We start from the raw sequence: 6,533 nt of genomic DNA on the forward strand, positions 1-6,533 counted from the left end.
CGTAGGTAAGTTCGGCTATAACTTTCAATTGATGCCATGCGAATGAATATATGTATAAATATATATTTGTTTTATTATTTTCGTCAAGCATTATAAATTTGATTATTCCGTACCGAAAAAGTATCCATAATAGCGACCATGCTGTTCAAATAATATTCTTATTTGCAAACTATTTACTATTAAGTATTGACTGTTGTCAGAAACCACTTCTTTCGTTGGAAACGTCTCGGAAATTGTATGCTTCGAATACTTCTACTGGTAATGTGTTTAAATTAATAGGTGGGCGTACTTATTTTAATTGAATACTTTTATACAGTTACATTCCACAATTCTAATACTACACATTTATACTGGAAACAATTTTGTTTAAGTTCTCGACAATGAAAATAAAAACACACAAATATGTAACTAATGATCATATCAATGTATCTATGTTATAAGTACATATACATATACTTTTGCTATGTACACGAAATTTGATAAAAGCTAATATGTAGACATAATATACACAGGTGTTCTTTTGAGCAATCAAAGTACATTGTTTTTAATTTGTATTTAAAGATTAGTTAAAATACGAATCCTTATATTTAGTTCACAACTCTATTATATTTACGTTCCGTGTATTCATATATATATACAATAGCATTCAATTTACATACGTTGCAAAAAATGTGTGCACAATTTTATTGAAATGAGCTACTTTATACATTACGTAGGTACAATTTAGTTTAAAAAAAATTGTACCTACCCTACTGTTCAAACCGTTGATGTTCAAATGGTAGACAGATTTTTCTAAAAATCCACCACTGCCTATCTACTCCTTCTCTTACCTCTCCACGGTGAACATCGGGTACCTAGTACCTCAAACTGGAGATTTTAAAACAATATAGTGGAACCGCAGTCAATGCTGAGGGTATGGAAGGACCACTGCTGCAGATTGTATAACGGCGACGACGAACCCTTCAAAATAGACTACGAACGCCAACAATCCCGTCTTATCGACATAGACGAAATAACTATTGCCATATCTAAGCTGAATTTTAACAAAGCTGCTGATGCAGATGGCTTGAATGGCGAGCTCTTTAAAGCAGCTGGAGATAATTTGTTTAGGAGGAGCATGCACCAACTTATCTGGAATATATGGTCGTAGAAAGCATGCCTGATGATTGGAACCGCAGTATTTTTTGCTCGATTCTGAAAAAAGGAAACCATTTAAACTGCACCAACTAAAGAGGCATCAGTCTACTTGATATCGCCTAAAAAATCTGCTCTGCCTTGAGATGTGAACGTCTGAAGCCAATAGCCAACAACCTGATATGTCCTTATCCTATAGGAAAGTCCACAGTCGAACAAATATTCACATTAATATCATGGAAAAATCTAAGAACATCAAATAGACACCTACTAGGTTAGGTTAGGTTAACGTGGCTGCGGATTTAGAATCCACACACTTAGGCCAAGAGAAAGGCCCATTGTGATACCACATGAATCTAGAGAATTACTTCTAACTAGTAGAACCATTTTGAGCTTTTTATAAAGCGAAGAAGATATTTAATATCCTTTTTAGCTAGTTCGCTGGGATTATCAAAAGAGTAGTCACCCAGATGAAGTTTGCGTTTGATTGAAAGAGCAGGGCAGGTGCATAAGAGATGAGAGATTGTTTCCTCTTCTTCTTCGTCCATGCAGCTCCTACAGAAGTCATTTGAGGCTACGCCAAGTCGTATTGCGTGTCTGCTTATAAGACAGTGTCCTGTAAGGACACCTATTAGGGAGCTAATATGAAGTCTGCTTTGAGATAACAAGTCTTTAGAGCGCTTTAGGTCCAGTGAAGGCCATATGAGTTTTGTGGCTGCGCATGTTGGTAAGCTGTGCCACCTAGAATTTGCTATCGCAAAAGCTGTTTCTTTTAGCATAAGTTTACATGTAGCTATCGGTATACCTATCTTCTCCCTTTCAGGTGAAATAGGTTTGACGGTTCCATTTTTAGCGAGTTCATCGGCTCTACAATTACCTGTTATGTCTCTGTGGCCCGGCACCCAACAGAGGTGAATGTTAAATTGCTGCGCCATCTCCATAAGAGACGATCGACAATCGAGGGCCGTCAAGGATTTGGTCGAGACACCGTCAAGGGATTTGATAGCAGCTTGACTGTCAGAGAAGATGCGGATATCAGAAGTTGATATCACGTTTTCTCTTAGCCAGGAGAGAACCTCTTTGATCGCCAAAATTTCCGCTTGAAAAACGCTACAATGATTAGGGAGTCGGAATGAGATGCTTAGATTAAGCTTTTCTGAGTACACACCACCACCAACTCCCTCATTTGTCTTAGATCCATCTGTATAAAAATGAATACTTTTGTTATCCAGGAGTTTTTTGTCCTCCCATTCATCTCTGGATGGAATGGATACCTGGAAGTTTTTTCCGAATAGGGGTTTAGGTATAGTGTAGTCTATGTACTTTGGTATAGAACCAAAGAGGTTCAAAATGATGGAGTGTCCCACATTATTGTTGGTCCATTGAGATGAGGCGTCGAGTCTTATCGCTGTACTCGCTGCCACTTGTTTACTGAAGATGTCGAGGGGTGTCAGATGGAGGAGAGTGTCTAACGCTGCTGAGGGTGTGGTTCTCAATGCCCCGCTTATGCTGAGACATGCAGTGCGCTGAACTCTGCTGAGTATGTCGCAGTATGTGACTTTCTCCATTGCAGTCCACCATACTGCAACCCCGTACATAAGTATTGGTCGGATGACCGATGTGTATAGCCAGTAGGTTATGCGAGGTTGAAAACCCCATTTCATTTCTATAGCTTTCTTGCAAAGGAAAAGAGCTACTGTAGCTTTTTTAACTCTTTCCTGTATATTGGATTTCCAACTTAATTTTTTGTCCAATATCAGACCAAGGTATTTGGCTTCATTGGTAAAAATTAGTGGTATACCTTTTATTGAAGGAGGTACAATTACTGGGATCTTGTATTTCCGTGTGAAAAGGACGAGATCTGTTTTTTGAGGATTAATACTAAGTCCGCAGTTATCAGCCCATCTAGTGAGCATATTGAGTGCATTTTGGAGGAGGTCTCTCAGTGTATTAGGATGTTCTCCTGTGACAGCGATAGCAACATCATCGGCATACGCAACCACTCTGTAGCCATCCCTCTCAAGGGATATTAGTAGTTGGTGAACCACTATGTTCCACAGGAGAGGGGACAGAACACCACCTTGCGGAGTGCCTCTACTGACAGACCTTTTTGTGCAAAAATCTCCCAAACTGGAGTTGATGATCCTGCTTTTTAGCATAAGATTAATCAACTCACAGATTGAGTATTCGACGTTTAAGGTCGTCATAGCAGAAGTGATAGCAGATGTGTCAACGTTGTTGAAAGCGCCCTCAATATCCAAGAAGGCCACCATAGTGTATTCTTTTTTATCTAGGGAGTATTCGATAGTTCTTACCAGAGTGTGCAAGGCTGTTTCTACCGATTTCCCTTTGCAGTAAGCATGCTGAGACATTGATAGTCTCTTCTCAATGTTGTTACGTATATGGATATCGATCAATCGTTCCAGAGTTTTGAGAATGAAAGATGATAGGCTAATAGGTCTTAGGTCCTTAGGGTTGACATGCGAGCATTTGCCCGCCTTGGGAATGAAAACTACCTTTACATCTCTCCAGCGCCGAGGTATATAGACCAGATTTATACAACTTTTAAAGATCATCTCAATGATGGGCGAAGTTATATCAATGGTATATTGTAGCTCAGCTGGTATGATTTGATCTGGACCTGGAGATTTGTAAGGTTTGAAACTATTCAGAGCCCATGTCAATTTTTCTTTTGTAACCAGACCTTGAGGAAAAATTAAGTTAATACCCGACCTAGGACTGTATGTTGTATTAACGGATTGGGAGCTATCTGGGAAGTGGGTGTCTAATAGCAGGTTTAGCGTTTCTTCGCAAGAATTAGTCCATGTACCATCTGATTTTTTAAGACAACTAGGCATGGTTGGACTTGTGGAGAGAATCTTCCTTATCCTTGATGCCTCCGCGGATTCTTCTATTGAGTTACAGAAGGATCTCCATGAGGATCTTTTGGCTATTCTCAATTCTAGTTTATACTTTTTGAGAGATTCTTTATAGGAATCCCAATCTTGGGGATGTCTAGTCTTTTTCGCTTGATTGAAAAGCCTTCTACAATCTCTCCTGAGTATATCTAGTTCAGCAGCCCACCAATATGGTTTCTTTTTTCCTCGCACTGTTGTGAGGGGGCAGGCAGTTTCCATGGCTTTATTGAGGGCTGCTGTAAGTTCATCGACCTTTTGATCGAGTTCAAGAGCGCACAAGGGCGGATCCGAAAGTTCTGGTTTAATCAGATTTTTCAGAGTCGCCCTATATTTTGGCCAATCTGTTTTCCTATAATTCCGGAATTGGATCGGTTTTGGGGTCCCTTCAATAAGTGAGAATTGGATGTATCTATGATCGGAGAACGAGTTCTCCTTTGATACGCTCCAATTTAATATTTTATTTGAGAGATTTAACGAGACAAGAGTCAGATCTAAAACTTCTTGTCGATTTTTTGTGACGAAGGTTGGTTAACTACCTACATTACTTACTACCAGATTACTTGTTAGAATATAATCAAAAAGAGACTCACCTCTGTTATTTATATCGGTACTACCCCATGTAGTATGGTGCGCATTGGCATCACAACCGATAATTAGGTTTGTTTTCTGTCTTGTTGATTCAGCGACCGTCTTCTCAAGAATGGTACCAGGCAGTGGACCCTGGTGGTCGTGGCCCAAATATGCTGATACCAGCCAGTAGGTATGGTTGTCTATTACCATACTGGCTGTGGTGACGTCTTTATCACTGAAATGAGGGAGTAAAATACATTTAGATTACGTTTTACTAGTATGCAGGACCTTGGGTTACCTTTTCCTGTTACATATAGTACGTAGTAGCCAGGAGTTCTCAATCCTCGAATCAGGGATTTCACAATCAAAGGTTCTTGGATGAGAACGACATCTTCTCCAATTTTTGTCAGGCGGAGAAGAAGGGAGGCCGAAGCCGTTTTAGAGTGTTGGAGGTTAATCTGTAGTATTTGCAGCATTTTGGCTACAAATAGGCAGATCAACCTCCACCACTGTTAAATCCAGCTCATCCAGATCAGACGAAGAGGAACCTAATAGTTCATCTTCTTCCTCACTGGGACACCTACTATCTTTTCATCCATTTCAAGACCGCATATGACACCATCTACAGGGACAAGCTCTATAGAACTATGTATGTCTAGTTTTGCCAAACTCGTCCGTTTATGCTGTATAAGCACGGAGAATTCGCTCTACTTCATAAAGGTTGGAAACAACTTAGCAGATCCTTTCGATGTTAAAAAAATCTTAAAACAAGGTGAAGCGCTGTCAGAGCTCCCACGTCAACACTAGAGGTATGTACTATCTTTCAATATTGTGTGCAACTACTAGCGTATGCTGATGGGATTGACATAATCGGAAGAATATAGCGTGATGTCAATAGGGCGTTTGCGACCATTGAGGCAGAGGCAGTAAAAATGGGTTTAAAGATTAATGAGGACTTTGTCTATGAACACAGTAATTAACACTAGCTCTAAAAACAAATAAAAAAGTACTTTTTTTGTATTTATTTATCTGAATAGGGTTTTTATAATAGTATCTGCGAAGCCGAAGCTTGTCTGCAGAAGAATACCTATCAACTATATTAAAATAAAAGTAAGCAAAGCTAACGATTTTATATAAAATGCAATTTCAAAGTTCCAATTAAAAAAATGAAATATTTTTTTAGTTCTTTTTTTTGTTTTTTAAAGTTTTGAATCATGACAATTTCTCTTGGTAGCCCGTTGATTATACTTGGTACGGTGTGTTGAAGTTTACGTCTTTCGTAGTTGTAGTTTCTTGGTATCTGTAACATTACTTGTGCACCTCTTCTGGTGTTGAGTTGGTGTTGAATTGGTTGTCATCAAAGTATTCTATTATGGTTGTCATCTCAAAAATATCTTCAACTTCTAGTGGCTTAAAAAGTGTGTCACACGTTTGTCGATAGTTGTTGTTAATTTGTTTTATAGCTGCATTTTGGAGTTTTTGAATTTTGATAATGTGCATTCATTACCAAGCCGTTGTCGTGACACCATCTAACTGCCGTGTTGGATTCTTCTTGAATTATCTTTGTTGCCGTATCAAGAGAACTATAGTGAACGACAATAGCCGTATCATCAGCAAAAGCGAAGGGAATACTCTTTTTGAAGAGTAGCAATTCGTAAGTGTATAAGACAAACAAAATTGGATCCAGTTTAGATGCCTGCGGAACTCCATATCTTATGTCTTTTTCCTTACTCACAGCATCTTTGATTTTAACACAAAATGTTCTGTTTTGTAGATATTCTGTCAGACAACCAGCCATAGAGTCACGAATTCCAATTCTTCTTAGAGCTTCAATAAGATTTAAGTGATTTAATGTGTCAAACGCCTTACTGATGTATATAAAGATTACTAATTTGTGATGTCTCTTATCTA

This window comes from Eupeodes corollae, chromosome 1, assembly GCF_945859685.1.
Source record: "Eupeodes corollae chromosome 1, idEupCoro1.1, whole genome shotgun sequence".
NCBI lineage: Eukaryota > Metazoa > Arthropoda > Insecta > Diptera > Syrphidae > Eupeodes > Eupeodes corollae.